The 23,329-nt window shown below is 43.0% G+C and overlaps 1 protein-coding gene and 1 long non-coding RNA gene across 7 annotated transcripts in view; one reads left to right on the top strand and one right to left on the bottom strand.

Moving 5' to 3' along the window:
* The window catches only part of EVL (Enah/Vasp-like), a 118,083-nt gene that overhangs the window by 31,878 nt on the left and 62,876 nt on the right, over positions 1 to 23,329 (bottom strand). The gene's annotated exons all lie outside the window — the stretch shown is intronic.
* On the top strand, positions 794 to 10,389 carry LOC119701042. Its single transcript, XR_005256984.1, has 2 exons — positions 794 to 3,448; positions 3,891 to 10,389. It is a non-coding gene; the product is annotated as an uncharacterized LOC119701042 (long non-coding RNA).

Raw genomic sequence — 23,329 nt, 5'->3', positions numbered from 1 at the left:
TCCCAGTAGTAGAGGATGCTTTTGGGATGGTTGCTATTCCACAGGCAATGTAGCCACACCCCTTAGCAATTAGGCTGGGCTATGACTCTGTGGTGCAGGCTTAAGATCTGGGAGAAATCAGCCTGCTCATATCCACACTTTGTCTCTCTGAAGCTGCTCCCTGCACAGAGGCTTGGCTGAGTCCATGCCAGGACATGTGAGCTGATGGATCCTCTCCCAAATTTCAGTAGCTGCAGTACAGGCACACTCAGCGAGGCCAACCCAGGCACACAGCATGTTACCTTCAGTTCTTGCATGGATAGCCCCCATTCAGGTGCCTGAATCAAGACTCACCCATGGGAGTGAGAAGACTTGCCTGGCACAGCATCTATTTCAGAACTAGCCCCTAACACAGATTTCCAGTTACAAACCATTTTAAATGGGATGCAAAACTGAAAGTTTCTGCCCAGAAATAGAGAGCATGAAGCATTCCAGGCAAATGCAAGTCTCACAGACTAAGCCCAGAAAAATCCTGTCAACTCAAGTAAAAATTACAGTTACCAGAAAATTACCTGCATTGGAGCATCTTATACTGATGCCACTCTCTAGTAATATGCTCTGATTAAATCATGTCAGTGTTTGTAGTACTAAATTAAACAATATTTAAAAGACGCGCTTATACTTCGCATATCTTTTCTTTGCAGGGCACTGCTAAGAGCGAAATTGCTGCACAGATGAAGGGAAGATGAAGGCTGGTAAGCCATTTCTCATGACAGTTGCCCCACTTATAAGTTATTTAAGCTGCTGTCTTGTAGTATGGTAACAATTAAATAGTCACTAGTAACATACCTATATTACAGTATATTGCTTTCTAAATTGCCTTCTGCGGAAAAAAATATCACTGCTATTAGAATAATTTGGTGTAAAGGAAGTGCAGGCATGCATTTGATACTTCTCAGAGGGCTTGACTTTAATTAATTTATTCTTTCAAATTGATTGTGAGTCACTTGAAAATTCATTCCGTTCCCTGAGAGTATGAACAGGCACTTCTTGGAAATCCATGATGAACTTCTCCTCTGATGCAGAAAGGCTGAGACCCAAGAAAAAGCCCCAAACTCCTGTAAAGAGGAGCACAAATCAAAGCCTTCAGCTTTGCAAACTTCCAGTTGCAACACAACCCTCCTCAGTTATCAGCACCAGTCTAGGAGAGGGATGATCCTCCCTGGCTGTGTGTCTGTCCACTGATTACAGGAGACGCCTGGCTGAGACTCAGTCCTATAAATACAGCTGGGATGAGTCCAATCCCAAGAGACTAAGCCATAAACTCTACCAAATTACCCACATATTCAGGGAGGGTTTGGAAAACCCAACACCACTGCAGCTTGGCTCAGCACTGTGCTCACCGCTGTGACTCATGTTGGGTGTGCCAGAAAAGCCTTGCAGGGGGCACAGCGGGCAAATGCTCCTTGCAGTGAGTAACAGACACCTGTTGGGCTCTGCCTGACCTTCCAAAACGGGACCTCTCCTGATAAACCAAACAGGCATTCATTCCCCTTCCCTGTTCATCCCCCAGAATGAGGAGTGGAGTTTATTTATCACCGAGTTTGGTGACCAGCTTTCTGTCCTATTATCTGTCTCATTATTGAGAGGAGGCTGGGGAGGTAAGTGGTTGTGAGACAACTGTGACACAGAGCACGTATCTTTTCTCCCAGTATAGAGAAAAAGGACTTCCCAGAATGAGAGTTAAAAATAGCTGGTTTGCCTTAGAGGGTGTATTCACTTTGAAACACAGAAAACAAGTTTAAACTGCCATCTCTAATATGACAGGCACCTTTAGCAGCCTGCTCTCTGCCAAAATACCTAAATCCCAGCTCTTTCTTCTCCTTAAATTTTTTACCATTTCAAATTGTAGATGCTTTTCAGAATGTTATGAGAAGCTCTGGTGGAGAGAGGGCAGAGGCAACCGTCTAAGTTCCATTAAAATCAGCCTTTTTTTCAGACCAAATAAAATCTTCAAGGTTATTTCTTAAAATCTACTGCAGTCCTGCCTTTATGCCCACATTTCTTGTACCAGTGGTGCTTCAGCTCCCCAGCATCCTCCTTTAGCCCTGCTCAGTGCCTGTCTCCCAGGTGGACTGGAGGCTGGCCATATTCCACCCTGGGCTGAGATGACTGAACAGTCTGGTTTGGGTATCACCATCAGCAAGGCAGCTTGATGCTTTCAGAGCAAAGTGTATCCTTTCAAACACAGTATTTTTTTTTTTTGCCAGTGAAGGTAATGAACCAGTTTGGAAAACTTACCAGGGGAAGTGTTAGATTCTCTGTCACATGAAGTTATTACATCAAGCCAGTGGCTTTCTAAAGTACCTTCACTTGGTAAAGGATGTGTGTTCAGAATACCAAAGCTTTGAATGCATAGGTTACAGTGGATGGCTTTAATGATCTCTTCTGACTGTAAAATTCTAGGAATCCAACATCATTGCTTATGGGCTTCTTTACACCAAAGATCTGCTTGACTCTTCTGGGAATACATTAAAGCTTAAAAGCTCGCCAAGCTGAGAAAACAACCGTGATATTTCCAGCTGCTTTTCCCAGAATGTTACATTAATCCTTCCCCTGGCCCTGAGCAAGCCTTGCCACTTTTCTTTTGAGCAGCTTGACAAAGGAGCACGATTGGACTGCTCCTCTTTGTGGCTTTGTAAGGGCTCCCCTCTCCCCATAAATTCGTTTTCAGGTATTGCAAAACCACCAAAGGATTTGGGAAGCTTTCCTTGCTGTTCCCTGACACGGGTATAAGCGTTTCTTCTAAGTCTGGAAGCCAGCCCCACAATTCCCATTGATGACCAAGCAGAGCCGGCCAGCAGATTTTAAGTGACAGCCAAAATAAGAACCACTTGGAACGTCATTCATCATAAAGCTGAAAAACTAGCAATGTCCCACACTTCCCCTGTATGCTGAAGTGACAAACAGGAGCCAGGGTTTGCTGTCCAGCTGGCAAGGATGGGACCTGGCTGAACACCCCCTCTCCACCCCCAGAACAAGCCCACCAGGGCACCCGAGAAACGTGAGCAATTCTGCGCCGTGCTGATGAAGTTCTTAAGTGTCACCCAAGCTGAACTGCAAAACACGGCTGCCTGCCCTAGTTATCAAATGACCTGAAATTCAGCACGATCATCTGCCATAACAGCTGCTTCCCTGACAATGAGAGAAACTCCTGCCTGGCTGCTGAACCAGAGCCAGCAGCGGGAGCCCAGGACCCACACACACAGCCTCCCACACCGAGATGCTGCTCCCATCCCCCTGCACGGCTCGGCCTCAAAATGTCTTGTGTTCTTCGAATTCTGCAGGCTGACTCCTTCCTCTACGGATTTATTTTGCATCTGTATCATTAAAAAGAGATTTCAGAGACCTGGTACTTCAAAGAGGGGGGAAAATAATGAAACATCCTTCCCAAGGAATTAAAATGAAGGTAAGGTTGGATGTTGTCAGTTTTCTTTCTTTCTACTTAGGGTGCTACATAAATAATACACAGCACCAGCAGATTTACTTCTTTTTACAGTAGCAACCTATATAGGAACCAAACAGGAAAATGACTGTATGAGTAAGACTTAAGTGCTCAACACAGGCAAAGTTAGGGAGCTAAATAACTTTGACAGATGTTCTAAAGATTTTTTTAGAAATTACTTAAGCTCGAACACTCATACTTTTTGAAGTTATTTTGATGTACACCAAAACAGATTTTTCTATTCCACTGTCAAAAAAATCCTAATAATATATTAATTTAATCTTAGTTTTATTAGTGTGAAAGTTAATATTAATGATATTTACTACTCCTTAATAATTAAATAAGCAGACTTAAGTGTTTATAGCATATCTTAAGACAGTTGCTTTTGTACTTCTTCCCCAATTAGAAATGAAGAGTGAAAGCTGTTGTTGAAGACCAGCCCCTCAGCTGGAACTCAAATCTTACTCCATTGAACCCAATGGACATAATTTCAAATGTGATCTAGAAGATAATGTTTTCTGTGTGGATCTGTCCTCTTGGCTAAATAAATTTTCCCATTCCCTAGCTGAAATAGGAAATGAGGACTGCACATGTTCATGGTGTTCTGTGTCTCAGTCCTAGAGAGTCCAACAGGTTCACACTGCTAATGTTGTGCCTAAGAAGCATCTGTCTGATTTTCACACATGTAACTGGTTGTAGCTGTTGCTAGAGCTCATATGTGCATGAGCAGGAACAAAGGACTGAACATATGCTTTATTCCCTGTGTTTACTTCAAGGTAGGCTGCAGTCCTTTCTGTAAGTGTGAATATAACCATGAATATTTGATTAGGGACACACAGAAAGAATCTGAAATCATATGGCACCAAGGCTTTAGCTGAAGTATGCACGAACAAGCAACGTAGCTAATATTAAATGTATGCTTCTCTTTTTCTTGCTCTGCAGCCTAGTCTGCACATCAACGTGAATTAAACAAATTGAAACCCACATTGAGCAGCATCAGATCTAATTGCAGTGCAAAATGCTTCCCTAATGAATTTCAGTTTTCATATTTTCTCCTACAAGTAGTGTTATCATGCTATTGAATAAAAGCAGTTTGCTAATGCATATGGATATATGTGGGTATATAGGGCTAATATAGGGCTGATTAATATTAAGCCAGTTATTTTGGAATTTCAGTTTTCATATTTTCTCTTACAAGCAGTGTTATCATGCTATTGAATAAAAGCAGTTTACTAATGCATATGGATATATGTGGGTATATAGGGCTAATATAGGGCTAATTAATATTAAGCCAGTTATTTTGGCTAATTTATGAGAAAAGATTATAGAAATAAACATTTTTAGCTGTATTAATTTTACTTGTGGGATACTGTCAATAATGCCTTTATTTTCTTTTTCGTTGCTGTTTGCCAAGTGCTGACAAATGCATGAATGGAATTACTCCCAGTCCTGGACAGATCCTAATCTAGGCACAGCATTGATAAGTAAGTCTTGATCTCCTAAGGGAGTCTGGGAGATGGGAGTCCCTTAGCGAGGCAGGGACACCCTCCAGCCTTACTCCACTAGCTGAGATCTCCCATCAGCCAGATGGGGAGGAAGAGGAGCACTGCTAACCCCAAGCCTTGCAGTGTCCTGAGCCTTGATCTGTGAGACAGACACACAAAATACACCATGGATGGCTCAGTGAAAACAAAAACCAGGAGCCTTCCCACTAGGACTGGCTGAGTGCTTTTGCAACCAGAGCAGAATTCCTGTCTCTACCAAAAGCTTTGCTTTTATCTCATGGAATAATGCAGTGGTTAACACACCTTGTTTAATAGTCATGTGGATGCCTGATTTGGGATGATAGGCTTCAAGTGGCAGGTAGATCCAATTCTGCAAAGTGCTGAGCTCTGCACAGGAGATGCCAGCTCGCTGCCTCTCCTGGCTTTACAAGGAGCCAAGAGCACATTCCTGAAGTGTGTTCAAGTCAGCACCTCCTGTATCAGTTTCCACCACATGTCCTCCTTGCCATTCAGCTTAATTGTATCTGGAATTTTTCTAAAATCTGGAGGATGCTCCTCAAGAGCCTTTTCTTAAGCCCCTCTTTCATTCATTAGCTGTGCCAGAGCAGGGGCAGAACAGTTGATATTGGACAATTTAAAGCATCCTGAAGGTTTATATTACATTTGCACCTTCTTGGGCCATTTTCTAGACCCTTTCTTTCATAGATGAAGCCAAATCAGCATAATTTTGGCTTAGGAAATTTCAAAAAAGGCTTTTTTAGGCTGGCAATAATAGTACCAGTAAGTTTATCATAAAGCTTCCTACAGCAAAATCCTATTCAGCCACACACAATCTTAAAAGTGTTGCTCTGAGAACTACAGACAGACTTCTTGGGAAATGCCAGAGGAGGTGTTTGCCTTTCAGCTGTAATGCAACAGACAGCTAATTAAATGCTTTGCTAATAATAGTATCCTGTGCATGAGGAGATAAGCTCAATTACTTATTGAATTTAAGTGGAGTTTTGCAGACATGCTGGCATATTCCTGGTAGCTAAACCAACTTTTTTTAGCAATACAATTCGCTCTCCTTTATATTTCTCTCGTTTAGATGTATCATTAATGAACATAAAATGTCACTGATGGAAGAAATAAACAAATCTGACATTTCTTAGCTAAAGATCCATTACTACGTAAAAAAATAACCATCAACTCAATACAATAATGTCAGACATGTATCACAAAAAACCCTCAAGGGAAGTCAGTGGAAATCCCCTACTGACTTAAGGCAAAATTAGACAAAATCTAAGACTGTTGTCATCAAAATACATTTGCATGTAATCCATGGACCACACAATGCTGTGAAATTCAGTACTTTCAGCACATAATCATCAACCCTTTTACAGTGAGCAGGAAAAATGGAATGCTCTTTGCTTCCCAGATTCTTTGGGAAACACATAGTTCCCAAGTGTCACAACTCTTCTTAGATTAAGACACTGGACTTTTTACTCTTCACACTCCATACTCTCAGCTCAGCAGTGATTTGGAGCTAGAGTGCACAGCCTAAATTAAAAGAAAAATTATTGTTAATGTAGCAATAATGCCATTTGTTTCATTAGGGCATGCCTACCAACTCAGCAGGGCCATGCAAGAGAACTATTAACACAGTGCCATGATCAAGGGAGGGGATTCTTCCCCTCTACTCTGCCCTTGTGAGATTCCACCTGAAGTACTGAGTCCAGCCCTGGAGTCCTCAGCACATGGAAAACATGGACCTGTTGGAGTGAGTCCAGAGGAAGCCCCCAAAGATGATCAGAGGGCTGGAGCACCTGTCCAAGAAAGACACTTTGAGAGAGTTGGGGTTGTTTAGCCTGGGGAAGAGAAGGCTCTGGGGAAAATTTAAAGCACGTTCTAAAATGAGCCTACAAGAAAGAGGGACAAGTGGTTCATGATGGGAAAGGCACCCTGGAACAAGGGTCTGGTCACATGGGGAGGTCTCCATCCTTGGTGATTCTCAAAGCTCATTGGATCAAGGCACTGAGCAACCAGACCAAATTTTGAATTTAGCCCTGCTTTAAATAGGTGCTTGGACTTGATGTTCTCCAGAGATCCCTAAATAACTCTGCCTGAAGACACTGGGGAAATTAAGGAAGCAGGTATCACTGTCCACAGTATATGGAGAGCAAATAAAGGAACTTCATCTGACCATGGTTTTTATTGCAAAATGACTTCTCTATTAATGGCATGGGGTCCACTAAGCAGCTTCTAGATCTTAATTAAGGTAATTATTTCAAAGATAATTCACATTTAATACCTAAGTATACTTTATAATCTCCTAAGTGCTTCCCTGAATTTGAGCTCTGCTATAACAGATGACCTTGTATGAAACAAGGAACCAAAAAGCAGAAGAAGGATGCTGACTTAGTATTAAAATTCCCCACAGCTCCGAGCCTCTACAAGACACAATGCTATTCTACACACTACAGCAAAATAGTCCAAGCCAAAAGATTTATGTTCATTTAATAATAAATAATTTAATGAGACTGTGAGAACTCAGGAACTTTGGCCTTGAACAGTGCAGGCTTCAAAATTTCCAAGTGAGGTTAAGTGAGCTAAATGATGACAACTCCTCCAGTGCTACTCTACTCATTCTGTGTCAAGGAAGAGTTGTTCTAAGTTGTGATTTCTCTTGTAATTAAAAGGGCGGGGGGTGGGAGGAGTGCTACAGACAAGGGCCTGTGTTTCAAAATTAAAACAGTCAGTGGCTTAATGGAACTTGACTTTGAGCTGCACAAATAAACAGAGCTACAGCTTCTTGCAGAATTTAGGAGAATGCCCTGAGCACATGAAATGTGGTGGTTACCACAGAAATTTACATACAGTCACACATCAGACAAATCCCAAAACTCTTTTCCGGTTTAAACTCCCGTTGAAAACACAGGATCAGGTACAAAGAACAAACCTCTCATCCACTCATTATTCATGCCATTCCACAGGGGTCAGCTCATGCCGTGTGATGAGGGCCCCTCCTCAGCACAGGGTTTACAGTCTGGGAGCAGCTGGCTGCTGCGCTCCTCTGTTTTCCCTGTTAAAAATGTGTGTGTGTCTGGGGAGTAGTGCAGAGCAAACCTCCTTCCTCTAAGGGATGTGACTGAATACAACACAGAGCTGCTCCTTCTACCCCTGCCACCTCTGTGCATGGCATCCTGTTCCCTGGTGCTGCACACTCCTGCAGCTCCCGTGAACCTGTGTACTGCACTGCTATCTCCAGGAGCCAGCACTGCTCACTGCATCAGCCACCTGGCATGGCAAGATCAACTGCTGGTGCCTGCCTGGATGCCCAGAGTGCCCAGCCTTGCCCAAGCCCTGCCTTGTCTGGGGGCCAGGTGTGACCAGCTATGAGCATCCCTGCCCAAACAGGTGTGTACCAGGTCTGACTGGCATGGGGATGATTTTCTTCATAGCATCTCATAGCATGGGGTGACGTGCTTTGAGTTTGTGTCTAAAACAGTGATGCTCAAGACACCAAAGTGTGTTATACTCCTTTCCAATTCCCCAAATTAGGAAAGAGGAGGGAAAACTAGGAATATTAGGAAAAGGGCAGAAGGTGGGGAGCAGCTGCCAGGGTGAAATGGTAGAGGGACCTTCTTGCCCTGCACCACTCCCCTTCCATGTCCTCCCTGCTGACTGTGGGTAAGCTTGCTGCCTGTTTGGAGGTGAACTGAGGATGAGGTAAGCACGTGCCTGCTCATGGAAGGGACACAGGCTCTAGGGCCAAGAATGGTGACAGCCAAGGCAGCAGGAATCCACCACCTCCACTAGCAGGTGATGATGTTCCACTCCTTTGGGTTGTCTGGGAGCCTGCCTGGATGTATCACTGGCATTGCTGGAGCCCAGGCAGCTCAGCCCTGAAACCCCCAAGCAGCCCTGCAAGAGCTCAGAGAGGGTTCCTGCGAAAGACTCTGACTCAGGGACAACAAAAGAAGAAAGAGTCAATACATCTGGACATGCTCTGAAAGGATGAAAAGGAAAAAAAGAAAAAACAAAGATGTTCTCAGGTCTGTGGCCAGAGGGAAAGTAAGGAGCAAAAGGGTGAATGAGTCACGGCTCTCAGCTGCCAGAGCCATTAATAGGATGGGTGAGGGGTCGCACTGGAGAGAGTGCCTGGGTGCTGCAGATGGGAACTGTGGCTGCACTCAGCTCTCTCTCAAGGGCATCCTTCCTGGAGGTCTTCCTTCCTGGTGGATAAACATGCTGCACAGAGCTGTCATGCTGGAGCTTGACATCCTGAAGAATAAACAGAGATGCCTTTGGCTAGAGATGGGAATGACAAGAAATATCGAACGACAAGGAAAGGCAGAATCAGAAGTTCCCTTGATGATAAAGGTCTTTCCGTGTCAGAGATCACACTCTCCTCAGCAACACCCACAACTGCTGAGGCTCCAATTTCACTTTCAATAAAACACTTTCATAAACTACTTCATACCTGTGATAATGCAACCGTAACCTGAATGGCCCAGCTCATGGCAGGAGTGTGCTCTACAGACCTGCTGGAGACAAGGCTTGTCTCCTTCCTGCCCCGGGTGTTTAGGAAATCTGGGACAGAAATTGGCACCTCAGTGAGTCCTCTCCAGCCTCCTGATGCCAACACTTTGCTCTTCTGCACTGCAGTACTGCAATGCCACGTGGGATCCTAGCTGGACAAGTGGGCAAGCACATGCTCAAACATAAACCTCTGAGCCATCACTTTTGACAGCTGGACTGGTCATGGCCAAGCACCATCAGCTGCAGGCTGAACCTGGGCTGCAGGGAACAGGGAACAGACAGAAGTGGTGCATTGTAGCAGCAGACCTGCAGGAATCATTATGTTGTGTTCCCACTGTAACAGTTGAAAATAATTAATTTTCAGAATATGAATTTGTGAAAGACTCTGTGCTGCTTCTGTGCCAATGCACAAGGTGTTCTGTCAGACTTTCTCCACCTGCTATCTCTTAGTGTCCTAAAAAAGGATGAAATGAAAACAGATTTTTTTTTTTCCATCAGGATCTTTATAGTTCACGTGGAATTTTCTAGTATCACTTAGCAAATTAAATTATGCTTCACAGAATCACAGAATTTCTAGGTTGGAAGAGACCTTTAAGATCATCGAGTCCTTCCCCCCCAAGCCCTCCTCCAAGTGTGAATTTTAATCAAAATAAATCTTGGCAAAATAATAAACCTGTTTAAATGCTGTATTTTTTCCTGAAATATCTAGTGTTTCATGCAGTGCTTTTAGGATGATTGCACTGAAAGACTGGAAACCAAAACCTATCCTTTCCTCATTGAAAAGGTTTGATTTGGACCAGCTGCATACATTTCTGGTTCCTGACTAGCTGATGTACGTTGCTTATGTTTTCCACAACAAATAAAAAAATAAAAATCAATTGCAACAATGAGAAATCAGGATAACCCACAGGGCAGGCACTTTGGTTTCTCTTCTGAGACCAACACAGACAGATTTTTGGATGTACACTCTGGACCAGCCAGGGGCAGACAAAGAGCCAGTACTCATAGGCTCAAAGAAGGGCAGACAGGTTTTGAAGGACATGGAACACTTTTCACTCCCTGAGGCAGAACAAAGTGCTGAGCTGTTCAGGCTTTCTCAAATGGCTGCACAGCCATCATTTGCTTACTCCTGGAGTGGACTTCTGTCCAACTAGAATGAGAACAAGGAAACTATGGACAAAAAAGCAAGGAAAGTGCCCCATCCCCCTGCTAGTCCACTCAGCAGCTCGTCACTCCATCCCATAAAACCTGACACACACTTAACCAATACTGTACACGTACTTGACCAAGCTTGCTTTACATGCTTCCATGGACTACAGATCACCACTTCTCCAGAAAGCACCAGGAGACAAAATGCTGCTGGAGCCACAGAAGGTCTGCTGCCTTCTTGCTACAAAAATATAATATCCTAATAAACCAGTTTTTAAATCCAACTTGTCCCATTAAACTTGCAACATGCACTTGTTCTAAGATGGCACAAGAAACCACCACCAATCCTCTTTGCAGAAATATGGCATCCCTTGTGTCTGGATCTTATCAGGAGGAAAAAAAAAAAAGAGAAATAAGCATAAATACCACACATTACAACTGGAAAATAAAACAAAATATAGGTGTAACTTCAGATCTGCCTTCTTTTATACTGAAATTCATTTTCTAATGGCTCTATGAATCTCTTGATGTAGCTCAACTACCAGAGAAAGGTGGAGGTGACCAGACAGGTCAGCTGAGTTAGCAAGAGGAGAAAGCCTCTCATGCAAGAAGCTTTAACACAGGTCATTCAGAAGAAAAACTTGGATGCTATGATCATCCCACATCCTACTCTCACTCTTCAGTAGGAATAAATTGCATTTTATAAACACCTCAACACACTGGGCTTCCACCAAACGTGTAAATCAGAGGTGACTGCACAAAGTCAGTGCATTGTGCCAAGACCATGTAAGAGAAGTAGCCCTGTGAGACTTACAATAAACAGGAACTGAGATTCACACATGAAAAAAAATTGCAATTTTATTTCTGGCCACAGTGCAACTACTCAGAATTAACATCAGCTAACTTCTTCTGGATGTACAAATATTTTATCCCACTGTGGTCCCTTCCAACCATATCCATTCCGTGGTTCTATCCTTCTGTGATTCCCTCTTTCAATCCACCCAGTGAAAGTACTGCTTTAGATATCTGAAGATATCTGAAGATATTTTCAGATAAAGATATCTGCTTTAGCAGCCATGCATCTGTCTAATTAATAGTTATCATTAGTACATTTAAAAAATATTAGTTTAAAGATATAAGCAGCGGAGGGATAGATGCAGTTATTTTTATTTTGAAGAAGTGGCACTGAAAAACCCAGACCAGCTGTCCAAGGCAGGACTCGGTAGCACTGAGGGCTTTGGAAGCACCATTATTCACATGATTGTTTTACTTCCAGTGAGTACTTTGGCTGATGGCAGCCCAGATCACCCCTCCAGAACATGCAGCTTAGCCAGCTGGACTGGCATTTTATAAAAAGCTTCCTAAGGGGAACGTGAAGAGAGACATTGACTTAAGCAGTCAGACACAGTGTTCAAATGAGGTGCTGGGGAAAAGTTGGCACCTAAACACAGACCCAGTGAATCCCAGTGTGACCAGGGACATCCCATGGGATGAAGAACACTCTGGGAAAAGAGTGGGATCTCACCTCAAATCTGTCACAAAACTTCACATCTCCTGAGGCTGGTTTGCATCTCTGCTCACACAGCAGCAACGCACCAAGCTCCTTTGGACCACAAATCCAGGGATCAGGCAGATCACAGCCTGAGGCAGGAGATGGCTTTACCCACAGCCTATGTCACCCATCTGCCTGGCACCACAGTGTGAATCACACCTGTCTGCTGTCAAAGATTTGCTAAGCAGAGCTTGAAATACCAATGTGACGCATGAAACCTCTCAGTTTCAATGTTAAATACCACTTTACAGGGGGTAGTACCTCTTGAAAGTTAGGAAAGCACCCATGCCACACAGGGAACGGGCATAGGGGTATGGCAAAGAGTGTGGGGTCCCACAGGAGCAGCTACACCAAAAACAGAACACAGAGGCTCTTTTGAACCTCTCACTCAGATCAGATGTCCTTTGCAGCAATACTTACTTAGCTGGTGAGATGTGAAAGTTTATTACCTCTTCACCTACTTTAGCAAAGCAGTTCTGAGGTCCAAGTGTGGAGTTGTCTCTGAACAGCAGGACGGGCTGCTGGTGTCACTCCCTCACCACTGACACCAGCTGGGCAGGTATTTACTTTTTACCATTTAGGCCAAAGTAATGCAGGTTCACATCACAAAGGGAGAGGAGATTGTAATGTGCAGTACTAAAAAATTGTAATAGAACCCTTTTAAACCTAGGGCCACCAGGGGCACCAAATAGTCACATCTGTAGTAACATGACATATCATTAAAATACATTGTTAGAGACAAGCACTACTTTGTATTTAGTAAGTAGTTTGCTTTCTTCACCATATGCTAATACATAAATACAAAGGCACCTGCTGAACAGCTTTTGTCAAAACCTGTTTACCTGTTTTCTTTTGGAGGTGATCCCTTAAAAGAAAATTTAAAAATGAACCATGTTTTGCAATCTTGGCATGAGCAATTCTGTAAAAGTTTATATATATATATAATATATATAATATAATATATATATATAATTTTATATATAAATATATAAATATATATAATTGCAGATATATGCTGGGCTACACTGGAAGAGAATAATTACGATAAGGTTTCTTCTCTGTATGTTCAGGCTTACCAGCTCAATGTTAATTTTCCTCAGTACCTGCTGAAGGCTCCCTTGCTACATCCCTCTCACAAATACTCGTGGTAGCAGCACATCTCCTCCCAGGATCAAATATATATATATATAGCAAGGGTAGGAGACGAGGCAAGAGCAATTCAGTGGAAGAACTGAGCCATGGAATACCTTTAAGACAGTTGTTCTATTTTTAATCAATCATCTTAGCTGAGATGAAAAACTGTGAAAGCAGCCATGAATAACACCTCAAGGAAATTTGGGGGAACAGACTCACAATATTATGAAAAAGTGATACACTGACACTTTAAATAGAGATGTTATGAAGTAGCAGGGTCACAGCAGTCACTTACTATCATCAGTCAGAACCAAAACAGCCCTGACCGTGTTCATAAATCCTACAGTAACTCACATTTGGTGATATGGGAGCATTCTATCTCCTTTTCTAACTACCACATTTTCCTGGTGAAAGCTAACCTCTCACTGAAATACCATGAAGACCATTTCATACTATCAGCACATCCCATTACCCTCTGGCTGAACATTATTTTCACATTTTAATAATTCTTCTCGATGGGATGCCCAACAACTGAAAATCCACTTCCTTCACAGAAATTCTCTTTCCTAACCCAAGTATTGCATGAAATAGCTTTTCCCTCAAAATGCTCCCTCAGAAAATCCTCCTGCAGAAGAGGAGGCTGAACTGGGCACAGAGCAGGAGAGGTCTCAATCCTGCTCAGCAGCACCTGTACCTGGCACTTAGCACCCAGTGCTCCCAGTTAATGCTGGAATAGGTTGCCTGGAGGGGCTGTGGATGCCCCATCATGGGAAACGTTCAGGTCAGGCTGAATGGTGCTTGAGGAAACTGAGCTAGGGAAAGGTCATAGAATCACAGAACCTTTTAGGCTGGAAAAGACCTGTTGTGACTTCAGTTGGGATAAATGTTTTCTGGTAGCTGGTGAAGTGCTGTATTTTGGATTCAGTATGAGAGTAATGTGGATAACACCGATGCTTTGGCTGTTGCTGAGCAGTGCTTGCCCTAAGTCAAGGACTTCCCAGTTTCCTGTGCTCTGCCAGTGAGGAGATGCACAAGAAGCCAGGAGGGAGCTCAGCCAGGCCAGCTGATCCAGACTGGCCAAAGCAATATTCCACAGCAGAGTGTGTTGTGATCAGTACATAAACTGCTGGAGTTGGACTGGGAGGAGCTGACTGCTGCTGGGGGATGATTTCCCAAAGTCCCTTCATACCCAAGCTGTGATTCTATGAATAAAATTAGTGTATGTGTATGTTTGTATATTGTGTTGGTGTTCTGCAGATTTTTAGGAAGAAATACACCAACGTTTTCTGCATTCCTGGTGTGGGTGATCACTTTGCAGAAGGCTGGTGTGCTGGCTCCAGCTGCAATCGAGGTAATTTTCTTCACAGTAGTTAGTATGGGGCTATATTTCAGATTTGTGCTGGAAATGATGCTGATAATAGGAATGTTGATAACAGGAATGTTTTAGTTGGTGCTGGGCAGTGCTTACACTAAGCCTCTCACCCCACCCCACCAGTGAGCAGGCTGGGGGTGACCAAGGAGCTGGGAGGGGACACAGCTGGCACAGTGACCCCAGCTGACCCAAGGGGTGTTCCCCACCACCTGGTGTCATGCCCACCAACAGAACTAGGGGGAAGGTTGGCCAGGGACTGCTGCTGGAGCACTGGCTGGGCATCACCCCACTGGTGAGCAATTGTTTTAATTTGTATCACTTTTTTTTGGGTTTAATTTGTCTCTCTGTGTCATCTTTCCCTTCATTACCTTTTTTTGGGTTTTTTTTGAGCGATGGCTCTGATGGTGACTGCAGTGATGGGGTGGCACAGGAAGCTGGATCCACACACACCCCTGAGACAGGGGACATGAAGCACCATTCCCTGAGGGGACCAGTAACATTAAAGGATAGGCAGCTCTGCTTTGTCTTTCCAATTGTAAACCTTATTCCATATGGAGTCAGAATGACCTTTAATTTCTTTGAAATAAAAATCTGTGCAAATATGGTGAGTAATTTGCATACACAATGTGATATCTATTTTTATATCCATTCCAAATACGAAAGGATATTAATGTATTGGAGTGAGCACTTCCATCTGATAATATAAAATTTCACTGCAATTCAGCATAGAAATCCATCAGAAAATCTCATAACTCTCAAAACTGCTATCTGTGTTTAATTTACACAGGGCATGGCATAAAGCCTTAATCTGACATGCAAATGAACATAAATCCCTGCATAATACTCTCTCTACACAATCATCATTGTAAATGTGCCCTCATCTTCAGTACCCCAAAATAAAGATCTATTCTGACAAGACAGAGCCCTGCTGATAACTTCTGCAAGTCTGTTAATGAAAGACTTTAATGAAAGTCAGGGTCATGACAAAGGGCTTCTTTCCCTCTGCAAGGCATTCCAAGCCCAAGGTGCAGCTGTTCGCCCTCTTCTAGGGACAGTTTCATGCCAAGGATTCCTGGCTGTTAGACTGGCCATAGTTCTCTGATTTTTGGGATTTACTTCTTATCCCATGTCCTACATGCCCTGTACAAAGAACCCTATAAAAATGCAAAACCTGATTGGTTCCCAAAGCATCTCCTTTCGGAACTGTATCTCCTGTGATAACACATCATCCCAAAACAGCTGGTTTGGGGGAGAGAGTTGGTTATTGTTGGTTTCGTTTAGTTTTGGTTTGTTTAGGTTTTTTGTTTTGTTTTGAGGTTTTTTGTGCTGTGCACAAAGAAGCCAGCAGACATTATGCTTCACCCTTATCAGTAGGCCAAATTTTGGGCTTGCTCTTTTTTTGATAACATGACCAGAACACTTGAGTAAAAGCTCTGGAAGAACTTCCACTACTGACAGGGAGAAAAAAAAGATTCATTTGAATTTGCTCCAGCCAACCACCCCTGTTGATAAACCCACTGCAGAGGACAAACCTTGAACAACCTGGGCCATGAAGGAAGGAACCCCAGAGAGTACTGGAGCTCATCCTTGAGTGCTCTCATATTAACAGGAACTCATAGGAGGGGAAAACATGCTTCAGCTGAAAAAACGAAAGAAGCTAAGATTCAGCTGTACCTTCTATAAGCACTGAGCTCAGTGAGAAGCCTGAAATGTGGTGATGAAAGCCCACTGAAAAACATTTCAAAATCTCCAAGCAATATTAAACTGGAAGAAATAAAACCACCTAATTTAAAGGCACGTATGTATGGAAGACATTATCACTTTGAGTGTTGCAGAACAATTAAAATGAAACCCAGAAATCAGCTGATTAGCACAAGAAATACTTTCAGAACCACGTGATATGATAAAAACCCCAAATATCCTCCTGTAACTATTTCTCATGTTATATGAGAAAATACCAGTTTAATTTATGTAGTGTGAAAGCTGACAATATGTTCTGCAGTTTTGTTTAAATAGCTAATGTTCTCACATTAGCTGTAAATGAATTCTGATGCTAAAAATAAAAGTAATAAAAATAATGTGAAATCAAATAATTCAAGATGCTGCTGATCAGGACTCACTGTTGCCTTACTGTTCCTAGTGCAGCCATGAAAAATGAGCTTTGGTAGAATTTTGGGGTTTAATTTAAAAATTTAGTTTAAAAACAATGTTTGAATTTGCACAGAAATGTATGGAGGTTTGATTCTCATTAAAAAATATTCCTTTTCTTTAAATTTACCACAACGTTTCCTCTCATCTTTAAAAATAAAACATGTCTTTTTACAGTTTTGTAATTTGCCATGAATTTGAGCTTCAAAGTGGAAACACAAAAGAATGTTTAGCTTGAATTTCTCTTTATTTTGAATCAGAATTCTGGGGCTTTGTTATTGCCTTCATGATAGCCAAATATGGTAATTTACATAATGTGCATTTGAAAACCAAAAGTGAAGTAAAATGTAATTTCAGAACGAAAGATACAGATTTCATCTTTTCAGGAAGGTTGAAAGTTCAATTTTGATTTTAGTAAAATAAAAAGTACAACCAAATGTAACACATTTCTTGGGGAAAAAAAAAAATTGGTTTCCATTCAAAGAACCTTGAAAACCCTTGGTGTGACCTCTCAGTGAGCTCCCCAGGCTTGAGGCACTTTAGGAGTGCTCCAGAAGAAAAGCCCAGTTTGTGTGTCTGGCCTGTAATTTAACTTCAGAAGCTGCAGAGGCACCACAGTGGGTGCAAGCCATGGCAGTGTGAGCAGTCCTGCCTGCAAAGCAGAGCAGCTGCAGCTCCTGCACCCTGAGCCCCCACTGATGCACCCTGCACGCTGACCTTTGCAGCACCACCAAGGACACAGCTCTGCACACTGAGGTTTCTGCAATGGTTTCTCACTGTAAAATAGTTTCCCTGTGTGTTACAGCCTGCTGACCAAAGCTCCTGCCCCCAGCTCAACGGCTCAGTTTGGTGGCTGTCTGCCTCTACAATGTTCTGCACCATTTGCAGCGTCAGGGAAAACATTATTTAAAAATACGGCGGCGCCGAGAGATCTGACTGCAATATAATGTGATGCAAGACAAGAAGTATATACAGCTTGACCCTTGTTGGGCAATTTCTGGACACACCAGTAAACTCTGATAAGCAAAAAGAGGTGATTTGGGGGTGCACTCACAGGCTGATGAGATAATGTAAAGCCAGCCAGGGGCAATCTCGCCTGTAAGAAAATTCTTGCAATAGCAGTAAAAACCCACAGTTACTCTGTGCTCTCACAGGAATGTTACAGCACAGACCAAAAAAAAAGGAATCAAATGCCAGCTCATCTGAAGAGCCAAATATCTAATTTTCAAGCTTTAGCTCTGAAGCTGAAATATCATATTTAGAGTAATCAGAAAGGTCAGAGAGATGAGAAATCAAACAATCAGCAGGAAGCATAAGGCACATTTCTCTGTGGATCCTCACCTCTGTTACACTTTTCAAATCCCTCTTCCTTCCACAAACTAGGGATAAATTACTTATTTATCTGAGTCAGGATTTTTCTTGCTGACTCTGCCAGAACCAAGCTTTCACTTGGTGCCTTCTGCCTCCACTGCAGATCCAGAAACTTGTCCACACTCTTGGACCACGCATCTCCAGAGCCTCTGGCTCCCTGCATCCCTCCACCTCTCCATCCCTGATTGAGGGCACCCCTCCTGCTGCACTGTGCATGGTAACTCTTGCCAGCTTTTGCATTAGATGTGCCACCCTTGTTAGTCATCACCAGCACTTAGTGCTTTGGCAGGCTCCAGAGGACACTGAAAGCCTCTTTCTTTTTGTCCAAGTTCAGTTAGCCCTGCTGTTCTGCTGATTCAAAGTGTTTTCTTTTGCATTTAGCAAGGATCCTGTAAGATCTGCTGGCAAAGCATCTTGAGAAGTGAAACTGCAATGTATGCATTTGTAAATGATGCAGGGGAACCTGGGGACCCACATTCAAATGTGCAGAGTCATTTCTATTGTGGATGCCAATGGTAAGCCAAGAAAAGAAAAAGCAAATACTCCATAATCTAAAATGCCTTAGAAGGGAAATCCATTAAATTTCAGGACAATATATATTCAAGTGGATTTCTGACAATGGATTTCTGATCCAACCTTCTGAACATCCTCCTGCTCCTGTCTGCAAAGCACCAGACGAGCACTCAGGTACCTGCAGCCGTGCTCCTCAGCCTGCCACGCTGCAAGAAATGCACCATTTCTTGACAAGAATGAGCAACGCACATTTAGCAAGTTCAAGAAGTCAAAAGAGGTGATAACCTCAGGGGATTTGACCCCAAGTTTATTTTTAAAGGTGTGAAAAAAACCAAAATACTCTTCAGTTCACCTCCCCCAGCGTGTTGGATGGCACAGCTGATGTTCGCACAGCTTCCCAGGCGCTGCTCTAACCACCAGAGGGAGTCCCTGGAAACCAGCACTGGAGGAAGCTGAGTTAAAATTCATGTTTTCTACGGAGATCTCCAGAATACTAATCAAGACCAATAGATAAAGCAATCCATGCAAATCTGATTGACGGTGATTGCTTGGCAGAGTTTGGCTTTTTTGTCAGTAGAGGTGGAGCAGAATTTCAAGGGCACCATCAGGACCTGAATCACGCTGTGTCCTCCTCAGCTGTGCAGCTGAGCACGTACAAGGGCAAAGGCTGGTTGCTTGGAGGACTAAAATCACCCATTAGGAGATGACTTCCTTCCTGAACTGCAGTCCAGTCCCACGCTGCTCCATGCTATCACTCAGTTTGCTCCCTGCTGTGTGGCAGGGACTGTGCAGCTTGTTGGGCCACCAGCCAGCAGCACAGGACTACAGCCACTTACCTCCAGGTGAGCCCTCCTCGCTCCAAAATGCACAATTATTGCAAACTAGCTGCCTAGCATTTAAATGGCTGAAGTTCAGTTAAATGAATCCCATTTTCAGCTGTGTTGCTTCACTGGAATTAACTGGAGGAATCACGAGGCATTGCCACAAGGCTCTGAGATTCTGCTTGCAGAAGGCAACACAACCTAGAGCTTTTGAGTCCCTGACTTGGTGAAAAATAAGATGCTGGATGACCACAGAGAGTCACCTAAGAAGGCCACTGACAGAGTTTGTTTGAGCTGCCCAGGGATTACCAGCCAGCAGGAGAAGCTGCTCTATTTGCTTTGCTGGCAGCAGCATATGGTGATTCACTTGGAATTAAGCAGACTTTCCCCTCAGCTGAGCCTGCTGCCCGAGAGGGTTCCAGAGCTCTGCCCCACCTCCCCAGCTGCACCACTGGCTGTCCCTGCACAGTCCCCTGGTCCTAAACACTGCTTTGACCAGGAACGCCTTTTTAGTGAGTGCTGTTTGCACACTGAACTATGGCACAAAATGACAGCATAGTTTAAAAAAGAAATTCAAAATACTACCAATTTCATCAGTGAAAAATCCTCTTAGCCCAGCAACTTATTCCTGACTTCAATGTGTGAATATCTTCCTAAATTCACTTCTGGTATAAAATAAAAAAAGATTGCAAGCAAAAAGCCCATCTGTTTTCAGAGCTCAGGCAGGCAGAAAAGTGAAAATCTGATGTGCACTGCTCATGTGAACACATATATGGACACACACAACGTACATGTAATCCTGGGAGTTCTCATTAACTGTCCCAAGGAAATCCACAGAGCATCACTAAAAATACACCTTATGCACATTAGTTTTCAGGTGCCTAATTTATTATTGTTAAACCGGAAGTTTAATTATCATTATAGTTACTAATTAATTACACCATAATTAGAAATCATTAATTCATTAATTAGAGAGTGTGGAAGAAGATGATAGTAAAATTGTCAGGGACCAAAGAAGAGCTCTTAGCATCAATCCTTTAGAGTCAGTGATGAGAAAGAGAGGGAGAATGGGATGAATTTTGCCTTTAGGGACACCTAATACATGACTGACTGTACCAAGAGCATCTGTTACTGTTTCTTGACCACACAGACATCCCAGCTCAGGTACAAAACCCAGTGCTACAGATGCTTATAGTTCTACTCCCATTGACAGGAAAATCATGGTCACACATTCCTAACTGCTAGGAGTGGGATCACAGCTAGGGGAGTAGCTGAGTTACTGTGCAGAGACAAACTATTATAGAGTCTGGCTCTAGCTGGGAATACAGAAAGTCTATTAAATAAAAAGAAGCAACCAAAGCCAGGCTGGATGGAGCTTTGAGCAACTTGATCTAAAAGAAATTGTCCCTGCCTATGGCAGGGGGCTGGAACTAGGTGATCTTTAAGGTCCCTTCCAACCCAAACAATTCTATAAATGGTCTCCAAATGAACACTTGCCAAAATCTGCCCTATACTGCTTGCACATAAATTACTGGACTCGTTTAGTTTTGATAATTAATTTTTTTTCCTAAGCTTATATATTCTTCTGCCATTGACTATACTCTAGTGAAAAAGCCACCGTGAATCTTCTATCGCTGAGCTCTGGGAACTCCTCCAGTTTGCACCACACTCAGAAAAATGGGGGGTTGAAGGCAATGGTGCAAGGGAATCTTGCTAGCACAAGCTGATGTGTGCAAGTCTCTCTTAAATCTCTCAACATTTTTTTTTCCCACACGCAGTTTCCTTCCTGAAGTGGTTTTGATTTAGTGCAGAAGAGTTCAGCACAGCAAAAAGCATCAGCAAGAGACTCAAGAGCCTTTAGGTTTACAATGCTCTTCAAAGAACAGAGGCACCTTTTGTTGTTGCAGACGTTGGACAGCGGCTCCGGCTCTGAGCGGGGATACAATGGAGTCCTGCAGGAAAGTGGCTGAGAGGCACACAGGCAACATGTCACGGGTCTTTATTTGCATAACACTGTGAGAGTGCTTCAGTGCCCTGGAAAACTTTCTGCTGTGGATCCCTACCATCTGGGGGACTGAAGAACTGAGCTGAAAAAATGCCTACTTCTGTAGAGCAAAATGATTAAATAATGGTTTGATACTTCCTGACAGATGAATAATAGCATCGATATTTACAGTTCTAGCACTGAAAGGAGTCTGTAATCCCAGTTTATCTATTCACCAGAGAATGAATTCACCTCCTGGGCTCCAGTCAGCTGGAGCCAAGCTAATACAGAAGATTAACCAGTTTTACTTACTGCTTCTCCTGGCTGGGCCAACTTCTTCCAGTTCTGGTTTTAAACATGGTTCTCTTAATGTGAAGTGTACCCAGGTTCCTAGGAATTGGTTAGAGCCTAATGCTAATAGTGCAAGAGTTGTGGGTTCCATCCCTGCATGGGCCATTCACTTCAGAGCTGGACTCGATGATCCTTGTGCGTCCTTTCCAACTTAGCTTTTTCCAACTCTGATCCTGTGAAATGTCATATATCCAATTAGGAAGCCCAGTTAACCTGAGAAGAGGGCACCTGAGCAGTTTGGCAGGCAGGGGAAGCCTGCAAGTGCCTGTTATTCCAGGAGAAGTTTGGTTATTCTGGAAAGATGGGGCAGAGGCCTTGTATGGGGACTGTCATCTCCCTCAGCAGAGGAAGAAGAAGTTTTGGGAAATTAAGCACAATGAGTGGTCCTGTGGCTGAGCTGATATTTTACAGCTGGGGTCACAAGGGACTCCTGCCCTCACGGACTTTCACTGGTTGCTGCAGGAAAATAAATTCCCACCTAGTTTGCTGGGTAACAGCTCATCCCTGTCCAACTGGCAAAGGAAGGAATTTATTTGTATAGTATGCAATATACTAAAAGATTCTGTATGTCACGTGGACTTTTCTGGAACAGTTTCAGTGATAAAGCAATGCAGCAGATGAAAGGAAAAAGCTCATCATCTTATTTGAATTTTCCCTCCCTCTCCATTGACTTACAAAGCACAGCAATTTAGATCAGAAACCCCCCTATCTGCAGAACATTTCTGAGTGACTAAAGTTGATACTGAAACTGGTGTAGGCATGAGTCTGGAAACATTATGAAATTTATTTCTCTATGCCTTTTTCTGGTGTTTTTAAAAGATGTCAGTCAGAAAAACAGTTATTCCCCTGGGAAAACTTCTGTGTTTTAAAGAAGCAGATTTTTTTTTTTTTAATTTTTCACATGCACCCGATTAACCATTGCCTGCAGGCTGCTAGTTTGGCCAGCCCTAGGTGTCTGACCACATGGATCATATTTACACCAGTGAGTCCAAAAGTTTGTTGTTTACAAGTTCTCTATGCCTAGATTACAAATAGAAACAATGTCTGGAATGACTTGGTTCAAAGACTTGCAGCAGAATGAATGCTTATGGATCTGCAATGTTTATGCCATCTCAAGTTACACACGTCTTTAAATGTTATTAGCACTCTGAAAAGTAAAATTTGCACAGAGTACACCATCTTAGGGCTTTATAACCTGCACCAACACACCTGATAGTGTGGGAAATGAGTCCACAGTGCAGCACGCAAAGCACCTTGCATGGAGCGCAGATCTCTTTACCCCAGCACAGTTTTGGAACCAGCTGGCTGCAAGTGGGCATTGTGTTCTGTGGTGGGTCCCTTCCATTATTGATGAGCTATTTTATGTATTATGCAGTGCTGTAATGAAGATGAAGTCTTTTGTCTCCCCACGCTGTGTCCTCTGT

The sequence above is a fragment of the Motacilla alba genome, chromosome 5 (assembly GCF_015832195.1).
Source record: "Motacilla alba alba isolate MOTALB_02 chromosome 5, Motacilla_alba_V1.0_pri, whole genome shotgun sequence".
In the NCBI taxonomy this organism is placed as follows: Eukaryota; Metazoa; Chordata; class Aves; order Passeriformes; family Motacillidae; genus Motacilla; species Motacilla alba.
The sequence above is the reverse complement of the archived record's forward strand: the minus strand, read 5'-3'. Positions and strand labels throughout refer to the sequence as shown.